The sequence below is a fragment of the Ctenopharyngodon idella genome, chromosome 18, assembly GCF_019924925.1.
Source record: "Ctenopharyngodon idella isolate HZGC_01 chromosome 18, HZGC01, whole genome shotgun sequence".
Classification (NCBI taxonomy): Eukaryota; Metazoa; Chordata; class Actinopteri; order Cypriniformes; family Xenocyprididae; genus Ctenopharyngodon; species Ctenopharyngodon idella.
In genome coordinates this window covers 15,345,368-15,368,516 of record NC_067237.1, presented here as the reverse complement: position 1 = coordinate 15,368,516, position 23,149 = coordinate 15,345,368, and the positions used below count along the sequence as shown (strand labels likewise).

Below are 23,149 nucleotides of genomic sequence, written 5' to 3'. Positions count from 1 at the left end.
TTAACCAGCTCACGCTTATAAACCCTAGTGATTGCACAAACCAAACGGAAGATGACAGGAACTATTGTTCAGTCCAGCACATATTTGATTCAGTGCCCAGATCAACACGTTTCACCTGACTGATTCTGAAACTGAAATCATGGTACAATGATAATTATTCCATGGTACTTTAATATATATATATATATATATATATACAGTGCCACTTGAAAGTTTGTGAACCCCTTGCAGAATCTGTGAAAAATTTTAACAAAATAAAGGAGATAATACAAAATGCATGTTATTTTTTATTTAGTACTGTCCTGATTAAGATATTTTACATAAAATATGTTTACATATAATCCACAAGACAAAAAAATAGCTGAATTTATTAAAATAACCCCATTCATAAGTTTGTGTACCATTGACTCTTAATACTGTGTGTGGTAACCTGGATGATCTACGACTGTTTGTTTGTTGTGTGATGGTTGTTCATGAGTCTCTTGTTTGTTCTGAGCAGTTAAACTGACCAACGTTCTTCAGAAAAATCCTCCAGGTCCTGCAGATTCTTCAGATTTCCACCATCTTTTGCATATTTGAACCCTTTACAGCAGTGACTGAATGATTTTGAGATCCATCTTTTCACACTGAGGACAACTGAGGGACTCAAACACAACTATTAAAAAAGGTTCAAACATTCACTGATGCTCCAGAAGGAAACACGACGCATTAAGAGCCGGGGGGTGAAAACTTTTGGAATTTGAAGATCAAGGTAAATTGTACTTAATTTGTCTCCAGGAAACATGTAGGTATCTTCTGTTGCTTCCGAAGGGCAGTACTAAATGAAAAAAAATTATATTTAAAGAAAATAAGAAAAATTTGGACCTCTTCATCCTGTTCAAATGTTTTCACCCTCTTTCTATTAATGCGTCATGTTTCCTTCTGGAGCATCAGTGAATGTTTGAACCTTTTTTAATAGTTGTGTTTGAGTCCCTCAGTTGTCCTCAGTGTGAAAAGATGGATCTCAAAATCATTCAGTCACTGCTGGAAAGGGTTCAAATATGCAAAAGATGGTGGAAAACTGAAGAATCTGCAGGACCTGGAGGATTTTTCTGAAGAACAGAGCTCAGTTTAACTGCTCAGAACAAACAAGGGACTCATGAACAACCATCACACAACAAACAAACAGTCGTAGATCATCCAGGTAACCACACACAGTATTAAGAATCAATGGTTCACAAACTTTTGAATGGGGTCATTTTAATAAATTCAGAAAAAGATTCATTCAAAAACTTTTAAAAGAAATTTTTACATAATGAATGAATTTAAATTCATACGGTATCATACATATTTTTTTAACAGACTCATTTACAACATTTTAGACATTTATAAACGGACTCATTTATAACAATAGAACTTCTTGTTTAATCCTATAGTAAATTACATATTTTGTTTGGTTGTCTAAAGTTTTGTTTTCACAATCGTGCAGGTTGGTGTGAGATGCATTCTGGGATTCCTGGCTGTCTCAAGTCCGCACAAGTCACGGCCAATGAGAATGAGAAACGGCCAATGAGAATGGGCTTTTTATTGGGTTTTTGGTTAAATGGCTGAAATAAGGTCGGTGGTCAATATTCAGCTGTGTGGCAGATTTGATCACAGCCAAACGTGACAGAGAAGAAGAGAAATAAAAGATGCAGAAGGACTTCAAGGGTTCCCGTTAACATGATCTCTGTGTGGAAGAGACAAAACAGATAAGCTGCTGTTATATTCCTGATCTCATAACTATTATTACAGAGTAAACATGAATCAATTCAGAACAGTTGCTTATGGATGAATATGTGCACATGAATAATAGTGTATATTCATACAGAACTTTTTACCGCATGTTTTAGTGTATCTAGGACTGTTTGCACTTGCATTAGTCTTCTTGAAAGTACTGTACATGACATGAGTTTCTCAGCATTTCATTTATCTTTATGAATATATTATGATCATTAGAAAACTTCCTTGTTTCAACATTTATATCTCTGGAGGAACAAACTTTAACCCAGCTCAACTAGAAACAAATGAAAGCTTAAAACTGTCAAAAATATTTGCTATTTATGACTAAAGTTATGTTGTTAGCAGAGTGTTATTCTACTTTTAAAGTCAGTTTTATGATGGAAGTAACAAACAGATAAATGCAACAAACCACTCAACTCAATGACTATTTTTACGATTAATTTATGACATTTTAACCATTTTTAACCAATGTTTTCTGTTTTGAAAGTGTTATTGTATTGAATATTTTACCTCATGTTTTTAACAAGCCTTCTTTGATTCTGTAATTGTTGTAGTCCTTTTGTTTTGTAGTTGAAGTTCTTGAATTCTTACTGTCAGATCTTCAATATGTTCATCGACAGAAATGTTTTCTTCAGGATTGTTATTAATCTCCTGCAGATGGTTTGGAAACTCGCGACAGAAATTTACCAGCTGTTCCCGAACACCACTGATATTAATCACATCTCGGACTTTAACTCTGTGAGTAACTCTGTGAGTCCACTGAACAGTAATCATTTTATATTGTCTTCTGATGAACATCATCCACCAGATGGGATCTCTAGTTGGTTTCAAGAGAAGACAATGTAGTGTTTGTATATCAGGTGGAAAAACTGGCGTATACACTCTGAAGAGAACATCTGCATTTCCATCCAGCTGATCATCTCTGAATGTTTTTCGCTGATTATCATTCCAACCTGTAGCATTCTCAACTCCATAGATGTCTCTGACAGCGATGTCCACCACTTCTGTTCCTGCTGCCATTTCTAGTTCTGGTGCTTGAGGATGGTGAAGGTCCTGTTTAAACCCGTCATTAACCAGCTCACGCTTATAAACTCTAGTGATTGCGCAAATGTCTCAGGTTACACATGTTGCTTCTCGTCTCTGAATAATCTCATCCACTGGAGGCCATCGGTGGGTCTGAAGAGCAGAACATGCAGACGGCCTCGTCTATAAATTCTGAAGAGAACATCTGGATGTTGGTTCAGCTGGATGTTTCTGTGTCTCTTTTGTTCCGATTCAGTCATGTTTTCAACATCCAGTCCTTCATACATGTCTCTGACCGCTGACATTTCTGCCTCTCCCTTGATCTTCTCATCACAAGAAAAAGGGAAGAAGGCGGGAACTTGTTTTGTTACAATGAAATTGAATCCACATGTTTGTGTTTTCCAGAAGGGGTTGGTCACATGACTCTCAAACTGAACCTCAGTTCTCAGTAAACAAACCTCAAAACACAAAGCTCAAAGTGTCAGGTTTTGTATGTAACAACATTATTGTCAAATACAAATGTTTAGGCAGGAGAAGAGAAAGGAAGAGCAGAGGGACGGAGGGTGTGGTCAGGAGAAACTAAAAAGAGGAAATGGACAACAAATGAATCACATTCAAATAGGCAGTTTTAGCATAAAAAAACTTGCATTTATTCCAATACATTCCTTTTACTTTCATTAGGTCACATATACTTTTTGTTCAAGTTTATTCAATTCCAGCTTTTTATTCTGTCATTTGATATATTTATTTATCATCGTGTTTGTGTTTATGTTCCTATGTTCCCTTGTTTGTCACCAATCACTAGTGAATCCCACATGTATCTAGTTAAGTTCTCGGTGTATAAGTATACATCCTGTTTTGTTCATTCCTTTTGTCGTTTCTCGTCGTTATCTAAAGCGATGAGTTTCTTTCTTGTGTATTTTCTGTGATTATTATTATAACAGTTTTTCTTTACAATCGCTAGGACACATTTGTTAGTACTTAATTCACTTTTTCAAAACGCTTCACACAGTTCTCCTAACCAACTTTCATCTTGGCACATCAGTTAATTTCACATTCAAAATGCACTAAAACTATCAAAAAACGTCTCAAATCAACTAACATTAGCAAAGATTTCACCCAGAAAACACTCATAATAAAACAATGACCTAAAACGTGAACAACACGTTGCATCACACACTCAAAAAAATGAACTTTCACTGTTGTTAGTTTCACTCAAACCACCCTTGTTCACATTACTTAAAAAACTCATGTATCTACATGAACGTAATTTAACTGCATTGTTTCTACTAAAAATTAGTATTGTCAGCTTTACTTAGTAAGTGTTTGTTCAGTCAACTTAACATTGCTGAGTGAAACGCACAAATTAATGTTGACATAACTAACTGGGCAGTGGATCCGTAGTGCCCAGCATGCTTTGCATCAGGAGAGTAAATTTAGGGATTAAAGTGTTATTTTATGTGTTTTTCAGTAAAGGGAAATATGTTGTTAGTTTATGTTAGTGTTTAATGTTCAGTTATGTTGGACATTTTAATTTTATAATGGTTACCATTATGCAGAAGAGTGTCGCCTGTGTTTAGGCTGTGCACACTCATATACAGATGTTTAGGATGAAATTTCTGCTCTCAATTCAGTTGAGTTTGTTCAATGAGTTATTTTTTGAGTGCATTTTGTAGAGAAAATAGTTCATTTAATAAGGTAAATTAAGTCAATAAATGTGTTCACCTTACGTAATAAACATAACATTATTAAGTAAACTGCATTTATAAATATTATGTGACAGTGACATTCAAATGATTTGTATTTACTCAAAGAAATTTTGTCAGCTTTACTTAAAGGGTTAGTTCACCCAAAAATGAAAATAATGTCATTTATTACTCACCCTCATGTCGTTCCACACCCGTAAGACCTTCATTCATCTTCAGAACACAAATTAAGATATTTTTGTTGAAATCCGATGGCTCAGTGAGGCCTGCATAGGGAGCAATGACATTTCCTCTCTCAAGATCCATTAATGTACTAAAAACATATTTAAATCAGTTCATGTGAGTACAGTGGTTCAATATTAATATTATAAAGCCACGAGAATATTTTTGGTGCGCCAAAAAAACACAATTTAGTGATGGCCGATTTCAAAACACTGCTTCATGAAGCTTCGGAGCGTTATGAATCAGCGTATCGAATCATGATTCGGATCGCGTGTCCAACCGGCAAACTGCTGAAATCACATGACTTTGGCGCTCCGAACCGCTGATTCGATACGCTGATTCATAACGCTCCGAAGCTTCATGAAGCAGTGTTTTGAAATCGGCCATCACTAAATTTTGTTTTTTTGGCACACCAAAAATATTTGCGTCGCTTTATAATATTAACATTGAACCACTGTACTCACATGAACTGATTTAAATATGTTTTTAGTACCTTTATGGATCTTGAGAGAGGAAATGTCATTGCTCCCTATGTAGGCCTCACTGAGCCATCGGATTTCAACAAAAATATCTTAATTTGTGTTCTGAAGATGAATGAAGGTCTTACGGGTGTGGAACGACATGAGGGTGAGTAATAAATGACATTATTTACATTTTTGGGTGAACTAACCCTTTAAATTTCTTTTGTTCATACAACTAAATTGTTATTTGTACAAATTACTCAATATAGTTGCATGGAACCACTTGACACTTCTTTTTTAAGTAAATCCAACAATTCATTTTTTTGAGTGTATATTTATTTATATGTATTATATTTTTGCTTCTGTAGAATTTCTTTAATTTCCAAAACAAGAATGACACTCTCTACTGTTTAGAATTCACTGCAGAATATGTTAATGAACCATGTTTTCATTACTGTACAAAATTATTCCTAAGTTTCCCCTTTTGTGTAGATGGTGATGAAACTGAAAGACTTGAAACACTTGTGTAGGTGTTCGGCTATCTGATTGTTTTAATAGTTTTTAATTTTTTTGATTTAGGATATAATTCAATATGGTAGGAATGTAGCAAATTGCTGTCGTATTCATTTTTGTATTAGGTTTTGAAGAGGATGTAAATGTGCAAATTGGCCTGATACACAGAGACAACTAAAGACTGATGCCATTTCTAGTCAGCGCTGGTGTGTGAGGATGGTGAAGGTCCCGTTTAAGCCTGTCGTTAACCAGCTCTCCCTTATAAACCCTAGTGATTGTGCAAACAAAACAGAAGACCGCAGGAACTATTGCTCAGTCAACACATGCTTGATTCAGTGCCCAGATCAACACGTGTCTCCACTGTTTGGCCACATAACTCTAACCCAAAACCATAAGATGATAGTGATACTATAGTACTATTACATACACCACAGGAGTGAATGATAACCATATTCATCTATCATGGCAACTACAGTAAAGCACTACAAAGAGTACTATGGTAATATCATTGTACTAAAATATGTGGTGTATAAAGCCTCATCACAGTAAACAGAGTCTACACTGTGCAGTATTACTCACACTTATATAAGACATGCATGGTACATCTGGATTGGTCAAGCAGCTTGGTCATTTGCATGGACCACACCCTGTAGACTTTTTAAGTCGTGGAGTGTCTGTTCTTTTCATACCAAACAACTGGATTGAAAGTGTACAGGCAGCTGCGATCGCTCTGTATCAACTCATAACTTTTACAGGAAGCCACAGGACATCGCAAAGCCTAAACAGTAAGGTTTTAATAATCATTTGTGATCAATTATGATTGAAGCATAACTAGCTAGCTCAGACTGATTTGACTGAGCATTAAAATATCACTCATAAGGGTGTATATTTCAATATCACTATCTGTGTATTTAATGCTTGTCAATTTAAAATTTTACAAATGACCTAAAGTAACAAGACTGATGCAAACCGTTCACTAGCACACTCATTTCTATTCCCTGTTTTTCAACAGATGGCAACTTGGTCAAACGTAGACAGGGAAGTGAATGAAGAGTGGTGGGAGAAAGCATACAAGTTGTTTCTTGAAAGTGAACCAATAGAAACGATTCTCGAGCATTCTGCCTATTATATGACAGGAAATAACTGGAATGATTATGGATTCAGCTGTGACACACATGTTCCTCTTACTGGGACAGTCCATGAGGTTACTAAAAGAGCAATTTTGGTGGTGATTTCAAGAAGAAGGAGAATGGATTGGAATAATTGGAAGAGCATACATGAGCCATCTTCTAAATCTGATGTACAGGATCTGAACGAAAATCACAAGAAATTAATAAACTGTGTTACTGACCTGATCTATAAAGAGGACGGCAGCCCAAGACCATTTAATAAATAGGCTGAACACTACTGATTGATAGTGTGAGTCTGAAATAAATGTTATTTGCATCACTAAAATGCTTTGTCTCTGTTGCATGTGCTCTGTTAAATTTACTTGTCTTTTACAAACAATTTTCCTTTTATTTTGATTTATATTATATCCATCAGTTAATCATTTTTAATCATTCAATTTTACTTTATTTTACCATACTATATTTAATAGTTTTTTGACCATTTAATCAATTTACTTCATTAAAATCATCAGTGCTCAAAGTGTGTTGGTCTGCAGTATAGACCATTTAATAGATAGGCTGAGCAATATTGATTGATAATGTCAGTCTAAACATTCATTTTGCACCACTATCATGGTATGTAGGGTTACTCTGTTGCATGTTAAAATTTTATTTAGTTGGCATATTTACGTAGCTTTTACATACAGTATATTTGGCTTTCATGTTGTTATATGGTAATTGCTGTATACTATGGTACTTTAAACTATACCAAAGTACTGAATGGTAGCAATATCTATCAACTACAGTACCACGGTAATACCCAAAAGGTTTATTCATAAACCCCGGGTTAATGTTAATGTTTCTGGTGTCAGTATCATCAATTGAGTGAATCTGTGCAATCACACATGATCTGTTTAAATATTGTCTTGTCTTGCACTTGTGGATTAGCTGGGCTTCTATATTTCTGATGGTAATTACATCCAATTTGCCTCGAATAGACATTTAGACCATAACTGTACAAATAAAAAGGTTTCTTCATCAGTCCAATTAATGTGTGTGTGTGTGTGTGTGTGTGTGTGTGTGTGTGTGTGTGTGTGTGTGTGTGTGTGTGTGTGAAACAAGTGCTGCTTTACTCAGTGTTAGACAGACAATGTTATAGTTAATTGAACAAAGCATGTTAAAATATTTTGACCATCCTCAATAATGATCCTGTTCCTATTCGTTTATTTATTTATTTATTTATTTTACCGCCAGGTTTTAAATTGAATGTTTTAAATTGAACTAGCTGTATCAGTTCTGTGGTTTTTCAGTTTTTTACAATTGCTAACAAGCGTTTACCAATACTTAAAGTACTTTTTCTAAACTCTTAACACAGCAACACATCTACATCACACAATTAGCCACACAATTAGTTAATTTTCTGCCCAAAACCATATTTTGTTAAATAAACACAAACTCTACATTTCAAAATGCTAAAAACCTTTTTCAACACATACTAACTCTATCAAAACACTGCAAACCTGATTCAAAATCGAGTCGTTCTGTCAAACACTAGCACTAGTTTTCTATCCAACATGAACATATAGTCAATCACAGCCAATGACTGTCAAAATACCATATTTTACTCTGTGTAAATGAAGACCCAATGTTCCAATCTTTAAATATAGGATAAAACCTATACTTTTGCAACAACAGCAGTACTGGAAAAGTACTGGAAAAAAAAATATAAAATAAATACTGAAACAATTGATAAGCATTTTTAATTAGCAGATCACTGAAATATTGAGAAATAGCAGATTCCAATCTCAGCTGGAGGCACAGTCAGGTGCTGAATTTATTTTCATTACATGGACACACAGTAAAATATGACTCTTTGAATTGGATTTGTTCAGTGTGTATGAAGAACAACAGCAGAGAGAAAAAAATGTCTGGGTAAAGTAGAGGAATAGTTGAAGGAGGAGAGGAGAAGTTGGATCAGGACAAGGGAGAAGAAGAGTTATGGAAGAGGAGGAAGAACGTGTGCTGGATTGTGCTTCTCTATGGTTTCCCCCTCACACATGTGGAACCTATGAAAGCTTATTTCTGCCATGAATAGAAAATAAAAAAGGTAATTGTGTCTTTTTATCTCACAATTCTGACTTTTTTCTCTCAATTCCTATAGTTTACATCTCACAATTCTGAGAAGAAAAAAAGTCAGAATTGCGAGATGTAAACTCACAATTGCAAAATAAAAAGTCACAGTTACCTGTAATACTGTTTTATTCTGTGGTGGAAAAAAAGCTTCAACAGTAACCAAAGACCTGGATTTGTTGTTGATCAATGGCAGCAATTTCATGTTTTCATTTCAGTAAATGTTTCATACTACAACGATTCCACTAATACTGTTCCATATATGCAGAATATGTGGTCTGTGTAGGGCGCTAACTACCAAGTGGACACCATCCCACCCTCTATGGGCACCATCAACACCACACACACACCCTCAGAAAGAGATTTCAACAGAACTGAAGTTCTTCATAGGGGACTCATTTGGCCAGTAGCAATTCTGTTACTTTCTTCTTCTTTTTTTCTACTGTACATTCTAAAGTAATAACTCATTCACTTTTAGAAAAGTATGTTGCCAAGAATGCACACACTCAACCCTCAACCAAAAATGTAGAGTGGCTTACATGTGAGCATTCTACTATTGCTGCAGTAAAAGGAAACGGAATTATAAAAAACTATGGATTTCATATTTTCTGCAGGTAGAACTGAAACATGACAAGTAATGCAGTTTTCGTAATGTCACCAACTGCTAGTATTTTGACAGTCATGGGGTAAGTTGTCACATATTGACATAATTCTGCTTGCAATTAGTCATTCAAACATACACCAAATTGTTTTATACTGTTTTATTATGCTTTAAATTCACTGTAACTTATTTTATATAACTATTAAAATGTTTTTTTTTTTTTTTGTTGTGCATTACTGTGTACATTAAAATCTGATCTTCATCACTTAATAAAATTCAAGGCAAAACATGCAGGATACAGAACTACAAAGAACAAAGAATCAAGCTGTTTATTTACATATTGTCTATTATTATGATATTAAAGATTATAAAAAAATAATCTGAGTACAGAATAATATAATCTACTACATTTTTTTTTTTTGTCAGCAAACACAGATGAAGTAGGAAAGCATGCAAATGTAAATCTATTAAAACAAAAGATATGCATTGCATATACTGACTCAAGAGGTAATGGCATTGTTATTTGAGGGCTAATATTTTAAACAAACTTTTAGTCGTGAAGATTTGTGATTATGTGGATAATGAATTCATTTAATCATGTCTGTGATTATATTTATCATAAACAGACTATGTTGCAGTATTCTGGAATGCTGTCATAGCTTCTATTCCAATGTTGGAGGAAACATTGAGACCCCCTCATGATCATGTAGCAATACATACTCTGTGTTAACATTTTCACCTGAAGAGATTTTGATTATTTCTTGGTCCGCATGTATGACAAATCCATAGCATAACCATGAAGAAATGCTTGCGGTAAGGTATTGCTTTGTGAGATAGTGTAGACATGCTATCAAACCGTGACATGTGGGCTTCTCTTTCTGCAGCCAGACTTTTTTGTTCAGCAAACTCTCAGCAGTCATGTTCTCAAGCTTTAAATGACACTTTGTTTCCACAGTTGGGCCTGGACCATGAAATTTGGTGCTGTAGGTGACTGAGAACCAGTTGCATATAATGTGTAGTCTTGTCAGACCCTCTTTAGGAACAGCTTCTTGAGCCTGTGTAAAACAGGATTTAAACTCATCTTGGCAAGAGTGGTTGAAAAAGTGACAGGCTTTAATGGAATCCTTTGAGACTTTTCCACCATATATGTTGTGGATACAGACATTCACGAAGACTTGGTTGTTTTCTGATCTTACAGTAAAGATCACCTGTTTACTATCACCAATTTGTACACAAGAGTAGTTTCCCTTAACCAACAACTTTGAGTACTGTTTTAGAGGATGGTATTGAAGGAATCTCTCAGCAAAGTCCAAGTTGGAGAAAAGGGTGTCGTCTGAAAAGTTCTTTTCCTTAAGATCACGCATCACAGACATTATGCTTTCCGTGTCAGGTTGAAAACAGGGATAACATCTTGGAAAAATAAATAAATACACATTTATGAATTTATGTTTAACTTCCTCTAGTCATCATTTTTAGAGTGTACTTACAAGGAAGTGTCCATTGAGAAGGTGGAGAGGTTTCTGTAGCAGGCCAAATTCACCCGGAAGATCCACACTGTCATCATATACAGCAGTCATTTACGAGGAACAATTTACAGTCATTATCTCAAAATAGACAGGGTTATCAGAAGTGGAGGGGTCTTTTAACCCTGAAGTGATAAAAATAATCAATCATGTTTATTACATATAGAATGTTTTCCTAAATCTCCCCTCTCATTTATTACCTTCTCAGAAAACATTTGAAAAGTTCATTTGTTTCAGTGAGTATTGTGGACCAAACGTGCAAAAACAATAACTAAATAAATACGCAAATTGATATAAGAAATGTAAAAAAACAAAAATACATAAACATAAATAGATATACAAGGAAATTTAAAAAAAAAAAATACATAAATGAGTATTTATACTTTTATTTCCTTATTTATGTATAATTTTATATTTTTTCCTCACTTTTATTTACTTCCACATTTATTTATGTATATGTATTTATTTATTTCTACATTTCTTTGTCTGTATGCTAATGAGGCAGACACAAACTTAAGAAAATTAAAAATTAAAATTAAGAACTTGACATATACAGTGGGTAGGGAAAGTATTCAGACCCCCTTAAATTTTTCACTCTTTGTTATATTGCAGCCATTTGCTAAAATCATTTAAGTTCATTTTTTTTCCTTATTAATGTACACACAGCACCCCATATTGACAGAAAAACACAGAATTGTTGACATTTTTGCAGATTTATTAAAAAAGAAAAACTGAAATATCACATGGTCCTAAGTATTCAGACCCTTTGCTCAGTATTTAGTAGAAGCACCCTTTTGATCTAATACAGCCATGAGTCTTTTTGGGAAAGATGCAACAAGTTTTTCACACCTGGATTTGGGGATCCTCTGCCATTCCTCCTTGCAGATCCTCTCCAGTTCTCTCAGGTTGGATGGTAAACGTTGGTGGACAGCCATTTTTAGGTCTCTCCAGAGATGCTCAATTGGGTTTAAGTCAGGGCTCTGGCTGGGCCATTCAAGAACAGTCACGGAGTTGTTGTGAAGCCACTCCTTCGTTATTTTAGCTGTGTGCTTAGGGTCATTGTCTTGTTGGAAGGTAAACCTTCGGCCCAGTCTGAGGTCCTGAGCGCTGTGGAGAAGATTTTCGTCCAGGATATCCCTGTACTTGGCCGCATTCATCTTTCCCTCGATTGCAACCAGTCGTCCTGTCCCTGCAGCTGAAAAACACCCCCACAGCATGATGCTACCACCACCATGCTTCACTGTTGGGACTGTATTGGACAGGTGATGAGCAGTGCCTGGTTTTCTCCACACATACCGCTTAGAATTAAGGCCAAAAAGTTCTATCTTGGTCTCATCAGACCAGAGAATCTTATTTCTCACCATTTTGGAGTCCTCCATGCGGGCTTTCATGTGTCTTGCACTGAGGAGAGGCTTCCGTCGGGCCACTCTGCCATAAAGCCCCGACTGGTGGAGGGCTGCAGTGATGGTTGACTTTCTACAACTTTCTCCCATCTCCCGACTGCATCTCTGGAGCTCAGCCACAGTGATCTTTGGGTTCTTCTTAACCTCTCTCACCAAGGCTCTTCTCCTCCGATAGCTCAGTTTGGCGGGACAGCCAGCTCTAGGAAGGGTTCTGGTCGTCCCAAACGTCTTCCATTTAAGGATTATGGAGGCCACTGTGCTCTTAGGAACCTTAAGTGCAGCAGAAATGTTTTTGTAACCTTGGCCAGATCTGTGCCTTGCCACAATTCTGTCTCTGAGCTCTTCAGGCAGTTCCTTTGACCTCATGATTCTCATTTGCTCTGACATGCACTGTGAGCTGTAAGGTCTTATATAGACAGGTGTGTGGCTTTCCTAATCAAGTCCAGTCAGTATAATCAAACACAGCTGGACTCAAATGAAGGTGTAGAACCATCTCAAGGATGATCAGAAGAAATGGACAGCACCTGAGTTAAATATATGAGTGTCACAGCAAAGGGTCTGAATACTTAGGACCATGTGATATTTCAGTTTTTCTTTTTTAATAAATCTGCAAAAATGTCAACAATTCTGTGTTTTTCTGTCAATATGGGGTGCTGTGTGTACATTAATGAGGGAAAAAAATGAACTTAAATGATTTTAGCAAATGGCTGCAATATATCAAAGAGTGAAAAATTTAAGGGGGTCTGAATACTTTCCGTACCCACTGTATGATGATTCATATTGAATAAAATGCCCCTGGAAATCAATTTATAGGGGGAAATACCACCTCTTAATCGAAAAGTTTGTGTCTGCTGCTGTCAACATTGTTTTTACAAGTTAGGCCTACATTAAAAATGCGGTTGGCTCAAAAATCTGAAAAGACAGGACTTTTGCTTTTTGAATGGGCATGATGCTTCTGTGTAGCTACATATCTACAATGTATGGCGTGAGATGCGTGTCTCACTAGCTGCGTTTACATGCACTTTTTGTTTGAATAATTCCAATTGATGACTTGTGATTAATCAGTAGGAGCAGCATCTATGCAAATATGCGTAATATTTTAAGCATTTGAATTGTCACATGTTATGCATGCAAAATTAGGAAACGCAAATGTACTGTATTTGCAGCCGCGCTTCAAACGCATTGATCAATATGCTTGCATAGACTTCAGTGAAATGCGCGCTGATTTCTCTCCGCGTTCTGAGCTGGTGTGCGAGTCTCATCGACAATAACCGCAAACTCTTATCCATCTAGCGAACTTACATTAAATGTGATTAATAGTGGATAATTTCACGCGCTTCCGTGTCAAAGTAGCCTATCTGTTATCAGATTTGTTGAAGGAAGCTGCTGTTCACGTGTGCCAAGACACTTTAGAAAACACGACCAGGTGATGTTTTTCGGCCATGTCCGGAATAAAGATGGTAACCCTATACATACAGTTAGGGTGATATTAAATGACTTAAACCGTGATATAAGATTTTGAATAAATTGCCCATCTTGACTAAGTCATTCATTCCCTGTACGACTTCTTGCAAAGGCATGTCCAAACCTCGATTTTTGTTTAGTCACACCACAACTGTGGCCTCAAAGATTCAGCACTGCCACTCTGATCTAGTGATGTCCGGTTTGCGAACGAATCGTTCTTTTGAACCGGTTCACGAACCGCACACGAACGAATGTACACGGCCTGTCACCGTTCTCGTTCTCGAGTCAAGAATCGGTTGCAACGGTTTTCAGATCACCAGTACACAACCGAGAACCGCTTCTTTCGGACATGTCCGATTTGAGAACCGATGAGCTGATGATACTGCGCATGCGTGATTCAGCGTGTGATCTGAAGCTACCGAACAGTAATGACTGTCACAGCACCGGCGTCTGAACCGAACTAGGACAACTGATGCTATGAGAAAGTAAGAGGATCATGGTTTCTGCGCTGATGAAGACTAATTTATTCACTTTATAACTGTAAAACTTCGTTTGCACATCACTGCCTGTGTGTTTGGATGCTTTTGATGCAAAACTAAATTGTATGAAACGTTTCAGATTATAATGATGCTTGTTATGATTACTGACTTTATATATTTGAATGTGTTAAGTGATTTTTCATCCCGGCCCGCGATAGACGACGTCATTACGTCGGAGCGTAAAAGAACCGGTGAACCGGTTTATTGAAACGAACTGTCCGAAAGAACCGGTTCGCGGAAAAGAACCGAACTTCCCAGTCTGAGCTCAATTGCTGAGGTCTGATGTAAAAACTATCTCATTAGCATACAGACAACGAAATGTAGAAATAAAGAAATGTGGAAATAAATAAATGTACAAATTAATAAATGTGGAAAATGGAAATAAATAAATATAGACAAATAAATGTGGAAATAAATAAATGCATAGCCTAATAGCCTATAAATGTGGGAAAAAACACAATTATACATAAATAAGGAAATAAAAGTATAAATAGGCCTACTCATTTAATTATTATTATTATTATTATTTATTTATTTATTTATTTTTTACATCTCCTTTTTTTTTTTTACATTTCTTCTTATATTTATTTACGTATTTATTTATTTATTTATTGTTTTTGCAGGTTTGGTCCTTCATAGATGAGCAGTGTGGAAACAGTTTACAGAGGTCCGTTTTAAAATTGCAGGTTTACATATAAATATAAGCTATATTTTTCAGTTTAGAAATAAGTAGGCTATATTCATCCTTTAATTTTACTTTGAATAATCGTTAACACTTCAGTATAGGGAACACGTATAAACTTAGGTATTGGGTAGGATTAAGGATGTAGAATAAGGTCATGCAGAATAAGGCATTAATATGTGCTTAATAAGTACTAATAAATAGCCAATATTCTAGTAATATGCATGCTAATAAGCAACTAGTTAAAAGACCCTAAAATAAAGTGTTACCGAATAATCCAGTTGTTTTTGTGCGGTTAGTTTGACTGAGATATAATTTTCATTTTCAACAGTGTTATCAGATCTCTTACAGAAAAATTAGGCTGCTTTAAAGTACTGTGCGAAACGTTTTGTAGTTTGTGGTAGGCTAGGCTACTTAAAAAACAGACTTACCGTCCTAGATCTTTGTCCAATGGTCAAATGAAAGCTAGCTTTTTTGATTTCAGCAAATGTTGTTCTCCAGCGCTTCGTTGATGTTTCAGCTCTCAGGCTCTTGAAGGACCACTAAAAATGTCACGGTAAATTTCGGTTTCGCTTTCTGGTAAAACATTAGTTTCGTTTTCTGAGTCAAGGGAGAGGGAAAACAGAAACACAAGTCTACTCCTTCTGGTATGGAGTCTGCCAAAATTAAAAATAAATAAATACATAAATAAATATACATAGAAAAGCAAAAAATAAAAATGAATAAATAAATAATTATTTATACATTTATTTCCTTATTTATGTATATTTATTTTTTTCCACATTTATTTTTCTTTTATTTATTTAAACATTTATTCATTTCGATTTTTATTTATTTGTGTATTTATTTCCATATTTGTTCATTTCAACATTTATTCATTTCTACATTTCTTTATTTCTACATTTATGTATTTTTACATTTCTTTGTCCGTAGGGTAATGAGGAGGGCGTGGTTTATCTCGGACACTAAGTTTCCCCTTAGATGGTGATGAAACTGAAAGACTAACACTCGTGTAGGTGTTCGGCTATCTGATTGTTTTGATAGTATTTCTTTTTTTTTTTTTGATTTAGGATATAATTCAATATGGTAGGAATGTAGCAAATTGCTGTCGTATTCATTTTTGTATTAGGTTTTGAAGAGGATGTAAATGTGCAAATTGGCCTGATACACAGAGACAACTAAAGACTGGCAGGAACTAGAACAAAGGAAAAAGGAAACTGAATAGAAACAAACGAAAGTCCATGAAAATGAAACTAAGACAAATATGACAGATTATGTGTTACAGTGTGTGAAAGATTCCACTGTGACAACTTACCCCATACAGTATGACATCGTGTCCTGCCACTTTAGGTCAACAGTGAAAATGTCCATTAGATTTGTTGTAGTCATGATTTAATAGGGCTTGTGTTTATACAGAAATACATTTTTAACAATAACCACACCCTGAGAAATATAAACTAAAAAGTGTGACAGATTTAATCACAGCTTGAACATGACAGAGAAAGAGAAATACAAGAAATTCATATTTTTCAGGTAAAAACATGATCTCTGTGTGGAAGAGATGAAAAAATATATTATGCCGACTGTTATATTCATAATCACATGTCTATTATTATAAAGTAAACATGAACCAATTCTCAACAGCTGTTATTAGATGATGAAACACAACTTGCACTGTTACATGATGTGAGTTTTCTCAGCATTGATTTAACTTAAACATGAACAATAATGTTTTCAGATGATAATTTAGCTGAAGTTCTGGAGGGTGAGACGGGCTACTTGACTCAGTTGTCATGATTTGTTGAACATCTCTGGTGGAAGAAATATTAACACATCACAAATACATGAAATGAAAGAAAAAACAGATGCAGTCAAAAGATATTTTCTATATTTTGTTAATTCAAGAGCAAAGTTTTACTGGGGTTAGTTAGAACAACTTTAACAACACTCAACTCACAGTTGTCTGATATGATTCTATGACATTTTAATCATTTCTACAATATTTGCTGTTTTGAAATAATGTGAATGTTGTACCTCATGTTTATGGCAGCTCTTGCTTGAATTGTGTCATTGTAGACTACATCTTCTGTTTTCCAATTCAAGATCTTGTATTCTTGCTCTCAGATCTTCTATTGTTCCTCTCAGATCTTCTATTGGTGCTCTCAGATCTTCAGCTTCTTCATCTTCAGCTTCTTCATCATTGTCACCAAGAGACATCAAACGATTGTTTGGAAACTCATCACAGAATCTCTGCAACTGAATCCGATCACCAGAGAGATTCATCACATGTCGAATCGGCTCATTATCAGCATGTTTGTAAGTCCACTGAGCAAAGATACCAGAATATCGATATTTAAGTCTTTCTATCCACCAGCTGTCATTCGTGGGTCTGAAGAGCAGAACATGCGGAATTTCTTCATCTTCTTTATAAACTCTGAAGAGAATATCTGGGTTTTCGTTCAGCTGTCGTTCTCTGTGTTGCTTTCTTGCTTTTTCTTCATCTTGTCCTTCTTCAATAACCAGCCCTTCATACATGTCTCTGACCACTGCTATTTCTGATGCCATTTCTAGTCAGCGTGAAGAATTTGAAGGTCCTGTTTAAACCCGTCATTAACCAGCTCACGCTTATAAACTCTAGTGATTGCACAAATGTTTTAGCATAAAAAATCCAATGCATTCATTTTACTTTCAGTAGATCACATACTTTTTTTTATTCTGTCATTTGATATATTTATTTATTTACTACACCGACCCCTCCCTCATTAAAATGTACACGTGCACGAATGCCAAGAGAGCACAGTTGCATCCCACTGATAACAGCGGCAACATCAACGAACGCCCAGCATGATTTCACAAACAACACGTTCCAGTGCCAGATCACCTCTTATTTAACAAACCAATGAAATGAATGCTTTGCTAGTCAACTGGAGATGTTTCATGTGTAGTAGGTACAGTACATCCATGCCGCAAGATGTTTCAAAAAGCGGTAGGGACAATATCGACCCTGGTGAAAAGTGGTGGGGACGTGTCCCACCCGCAAATTACGCCTATGATATATATATATTTACATTAACGTAACATACTAAATCAGCTATTCTATTTAAAATAATTAGTTAAATATATAGTTAAAATATAGTTAAATAATTGAAAAACCAAGACAAAGCAGAATCCTAGTAAAATTAATCTGAAAAGTAAATTAATTATATGATTTATCTACAGGCTATTTACATGTTTAATTAATGAAAAGCAAAGATGTCTGAAATGTTCATCTAATTCATGGAATTATTGAATAATACCCCCATTAATTACAGTAGACTAAGTATTATCTTAAAAATTAACTAAATCTTACAAATGTTGATATTCAGATGAAATGACAATAATGATAATAATAATAATAACCGCATAGGCATTCATCAAAAGTGTTGAGATGAGATTTTGTGCTGTCTGTGGGCAAGAGAAAAAAACGTAATACTTCATTTTTGTTCATGTTTATTTAGCTAAAGTTGAGACGGGTAGCTTGGTTCAGTTTATTGATTTGATGAATATTTCTGGTGCATGGTGCCAAAGTATATTTTCTACATTTTGTTAATTCATGAGTTTTACTGGAGTTAGAACAACTTTTAAAGACAGTTTTAACATGGAAGCAACAAACAGTTAAACCAAACTTACAACATTCAACTCACATTTGTCTGATATGACTATGAACAATTTATGAAGCATTTCTACAATGTTTGCTGTTTTGAAAGAATATAACTGCATTGAATGTTGTACCTTGTGTTTATGGCGGCGCTTCTTTATTGGCGTTTCAAAAGTTTGTTTTCTAATTTTAGATCTTTTATTTTTGCTTCCAGCTCTTGTATTGTTGCTCTCAGCTCTTCATCTTCCTCCAAATTGTCAAAAGACATCAAACGATTGTTTGGAAACTCATCACAGAATTCTTCCAACAAAACCTGTTTACCAGAGAGATTCATCACATGTCGAATCGGCTGGTCATCAGCATGTTGAAAAGTCCACTGAGAAAAGATGCCAGGATATCCATCTTTAAGTGTTCTTATCCACCAGCTGTCATTCGTGGGTCTGAAGAGCAGAACATGCAGTTTTCCTTTTCTATTAATTGTGAAGAGAACATCTGGGTGTTCGTTCAGCTGTCGTTCTCTGTGTTCCTTTCTTTGTTTTTCTTCATCTTTTTCTCTCTCTTTTTCAGTTTTGTATTTTCTTTTTTTTAAAACAAACCCTTCATACATGTCTCTGACCACTACTTTTTTTGCTGTTGTTTTTTTTCCTGATGCCATTTCTAGTCAGCGCTGGTGTGTGAGGATGGTGAAGGTCCCGTTTAAGCCTGTCGTTAACCAGCTCTCCCTTATAAACCCTAGTGATTGCGCAAACAAAACAGAAGACCACAGGAACTATTGCTCAGTCAACGCATGCTTGATTCAGTGCCCAGATCAACACGTGTCTCCACTGTTTGGCCACATAACTCTAACCCAAAACCATAAGATGATAGTGATACTATAGTACTATTACATACACCACAGGAGTGAATGATAACCATATTCATCTATCATGGCAACTACAGTAAAGCACTACAAAGAGTACTATGGTAATATCATTGTACTTGTACAAGTATTTTCAAACATGTTAACTAAACAAGTTTCACACTGTACATTCATAAACCCTGAATTAACATTCTTCTTAGCATTTCCATTGTCAGCATCACTGATTGCACAAATACAAAACAGCTTGTCTCGATCTTGTGCATGAGTTATGTTTCTATAGTTTGACGGTGACATCCAATTTGCCCTGAAAATACTTTTTGGACCATAACTGTGCAAATAAAAAGGTTTTTTTCATCAGAGCCTGCGAAAGCGGTGCTAAACCAGTTCTGGAGCAGAAAAGCACAACCCATAAATTTTTTACATGCAATTTCATTTAGTTCATTCAAAATAAATCAGTTGAGTTGGGTCAACACAATTTAGTTGGTTTACATCAAATTATTTGTTTAACTTAACTTTATTACGTCATGAGTAGTAAAATGATTTATGACCCTTTGATTTATGACATATGACAGGTGTGACCTTTGGTAAGATCTCTTTTAGTGATTTTGTGTATTTCTGTATATATATAAATTAATGTATTTGCTAAATGTGCTGCCTGTCTCGGCCAGGACCCTGTTGCAAAAGAGAACTTGTTTTGTTAGGATGAAATCGAGTCCACATGTTTGTGTTTTCCAGAAGGGGTTGGTCACATGACTCTCAAACTGAACCTCAGTTCTCAGTAAACAAACCTCAAAACACAAAGCTCAAAGTGTCAATCAGTCAGATCTTGTGTTTATTATAGTCAAATTATATGTCATTTATAAACAACACAAAGATAATTAAGCAGTTTTAGCATAAAAAATCCAATGCATTCATTTTACTTTCATTAGATCACATACTTTTTATTCAATTCCAGCTTTTTATTCTGTCATTTGATATATTTATTTATTTACTAAGGCAACAGACACAAGCTATGCGTTTACACAAGCAGAGGTTTATGTTGGGTTAGTAATGGCCTACTATACATTTACTAACTCAACATAAACCTCTGCTTGTGAAGACAAGCATTTATTTAATATGATATTAAGGCCCCTGGGACAACTCACAATATTTTGTAAACACTCTTATGTTTTTATTACGAGTTCCTTGTGTAAATACCTGTTGATAGAGTGACACAATTCATGTAAATGAAAAGTGACACTGTAAAAATGTTTTACATGCAGAGTTTGAACATGTGCACAAAGTATATGGTGATATTAAGAAGTTCCATGACACAATTAATCCAAGATAAACACTTTCATAATAATGATCACAGAGAACACTCAAGAGAAGAAACTCAAAACACTTTAGATTACGATGACAAACGACAAAGGAATGAACAAAACAGGAAATACTTACTTAACTAGATGTGGGATTCATTAGTGAATGAACAGGAGAACTTAGTAAATATAGCAACTGAACAAAGGAAACATGAACACAAACACTATGAAACATAACATTTCATAGCAGAGATGACACTTTGAGCTTTGTGTTTTGAGGTTTGTTTACTGAGAACTGAGGTTCAGTTTGAGAGTCATGTGACCAACCCCTTCTGGAAAACACAAACATGTGGATTCGATTTCATCCTAACAAAACAAGTTCCCGCCTTCTTCCCTTTTTCTTGTGATGAGAAGATTAAGGAAGAGGCAGAAATGTCAGCGGTCAGAGACATGTATGAAGACCCACCGATGGCCTCCAGTGGATGAGATTATTCAGAGACGAGAAGCAACATGCGTAACCTGAGACATTTGTGCAATCACTAGAGTTTATAAGTGTGAGCTGGTTAATGACGGGTTTAAACAGGACCTTCAAATTCTTCACGCTGACTAGAAATGGCATCAGAAATAGCAGTGGTCAGAGACATGGATGAAGGGCTGGTTATTGAAGAAGGACAAGATGAAGAAGAAGAAAGAAAGCAACACAGAGAACGACAGCTGAACGAAAACCCAGATATTCTCTTCAGAGTTTATAGACAAGGACAACTTCATGTTCTGCTCTTCAGACCCACGAATGACAGCTGGTGGATAGAAAGACTTAAATATCGATATTCTGGCATCTTTGCTCAGTGGACTTTCAAACATGCTGATAATGAGCCGATTCGACATGTGATGAATCTCTCTGGTGATCGGATTCAGTTGCAGAGATTCTGTGATGAGTTTCCAAACAATCGTTTGAAGTCTCTTGGTGACAATGATGAAGAACCTGAAGAGCTGAGAGCAACAATAGAAGATCTGAGAGCAAGAATACAAGATCTTGAATTGAAAAACAGAAGATGTAGTCTACAATGACACAATTCAAGCAAGAGCTGCCATAAACATGAGGTACAACATTCACATTATTTCAAAACAGCAAATATTGTAGAAATGATTAAAATGTCATAAAATCATATCAGACAACTGTGAGTTGAGTGTTGTTAAAGTTGTTCTAACTAACCCCAGTAAAACTTTGCTCTTGAATTAACAAAATATAGAAAATATCTTTTGACTGCATCTGTTTTTTCTTTCATTTCATGTATTTGTGATGTGTTAATATTTCTTCCACCAGAGATGTTCAACAAATCATGACAACTGAGTCAAGTAGCCCGTCTCACCCTCCAGAACTTCAGCTAAATTATCATCTGAAAACATTATTGTTCATGTTTAAGTTAAATCAATGCTGAGAAAACTCACATCATGTAACAGTGCAAGTTGTGTTTCATCATCTAATAACAGCTGTTGAGAATTGGTTCATGTTTACTTTATAATAATAGACGTGATTATGAATATAACAGAAGTTTTTTTTTTCATCTCTTCCACACAGAGATCATGTTTTTACCTGAAAAATATGAATTTCTTGTATTTCTCTTTCTCTGTCATGTTCAAGCTGTGATTAAATCTGTCACACTTTTTAGTTTATATTTCTCAGGGTGTGGTTATTGTTAAAAATGTATTTCTGTATAAACACAAGCCCTATTAAATCATGACTACAACAAATCTAATGGACATTTTCACTGTTAACCTAAAGTGGCAGGACACGATGTCATACTGTATGGGGTAAGTTGTCACAGTGGAATCTTTCACACACTGTAACACATAATCTGTCATATTTGTCTTAGTTTCATTTTCATGGACTTTCGTTTGTTTCTATTCAGTTTCCTTTTTCCTTTGTTCTAGTTCCTGCCAGTCTTTAGTTGTCTCTGTGTATCAGGCCAATTTGCACATTTACATCCTCTTCAAAACCTAATACAAAAATGAATACGACAGCAATTTGCTACATTCCTACCATATTGAATTATATCCTAAATCAAAAAAATTAAAAACTATTAAAACAATCAGATAGCCGAACACCTACACAAGTGTTTCAAGTCTTTCAGTTTCATCACCATCTACACAAAAGGGGAAACTTAGGAATAATTTTGTACAGTAATGAAAACATGGTTCATTAGCATATTCTGCAGTG

General features: G+C 35.3%; 3 long non-coding RNA genes across 4 annotated transcripts in view; 2 read left to right on the top strand and 1 right to left on the bottom strand.

The window, feature by feature from the left end:
- Positions 1-18,201, bottom strand: part of LOC127499725 (uncharacterized) — a 41,003-nt gene extending 22,802 nt beyond the window's left edge. Inside the window, exons 1-4 of one of the 2 annotated variants that reach the window (XR_007926179.1) lie at positions 17,172-17,938; positions 15,569-16,948; positions 11,014-11,080; positions 8,862-10,936 (exon numbers count right to left, since the gene is read on the bottom strand). This is a non-coding gene — a long non-coding RNA (uncharacterized LOC127499725). Of the gene's footprint in view, positions 1-8,861; positions 10,937-11,013; positions 11,081-15,568; positions 16,949-17,171 lie in introns of those variants that run through there. The other variant, XR_007926178.1, reaches the window with a different exon arrangement.
- Positions 5,449-22,683, top strand: LOC127499728 (uncharacterized). The gene is made up of 3 exons (XR_007926182.1): positions 5,449-5,911; positions 19,464-22,032; positions 22,256-22,683. It is a non-coding gene; the product is annotated as an uncharacterized LOC127499728 (long non-coding RNA).
- LOC127499726 (uncharacterized) lies at positions 5,918-7,842 on the top strand. The gene is made up of 2 exons (XR_007926180.1): positions 5,918-6,471; positions 6,699-7,842. It is a non-coding gene; the product is annotated as an uncharacterized LOC127499726 (long non-coding RNA).
- Positions 22,684-23,149: the final 466 nt, after the last annotated feature.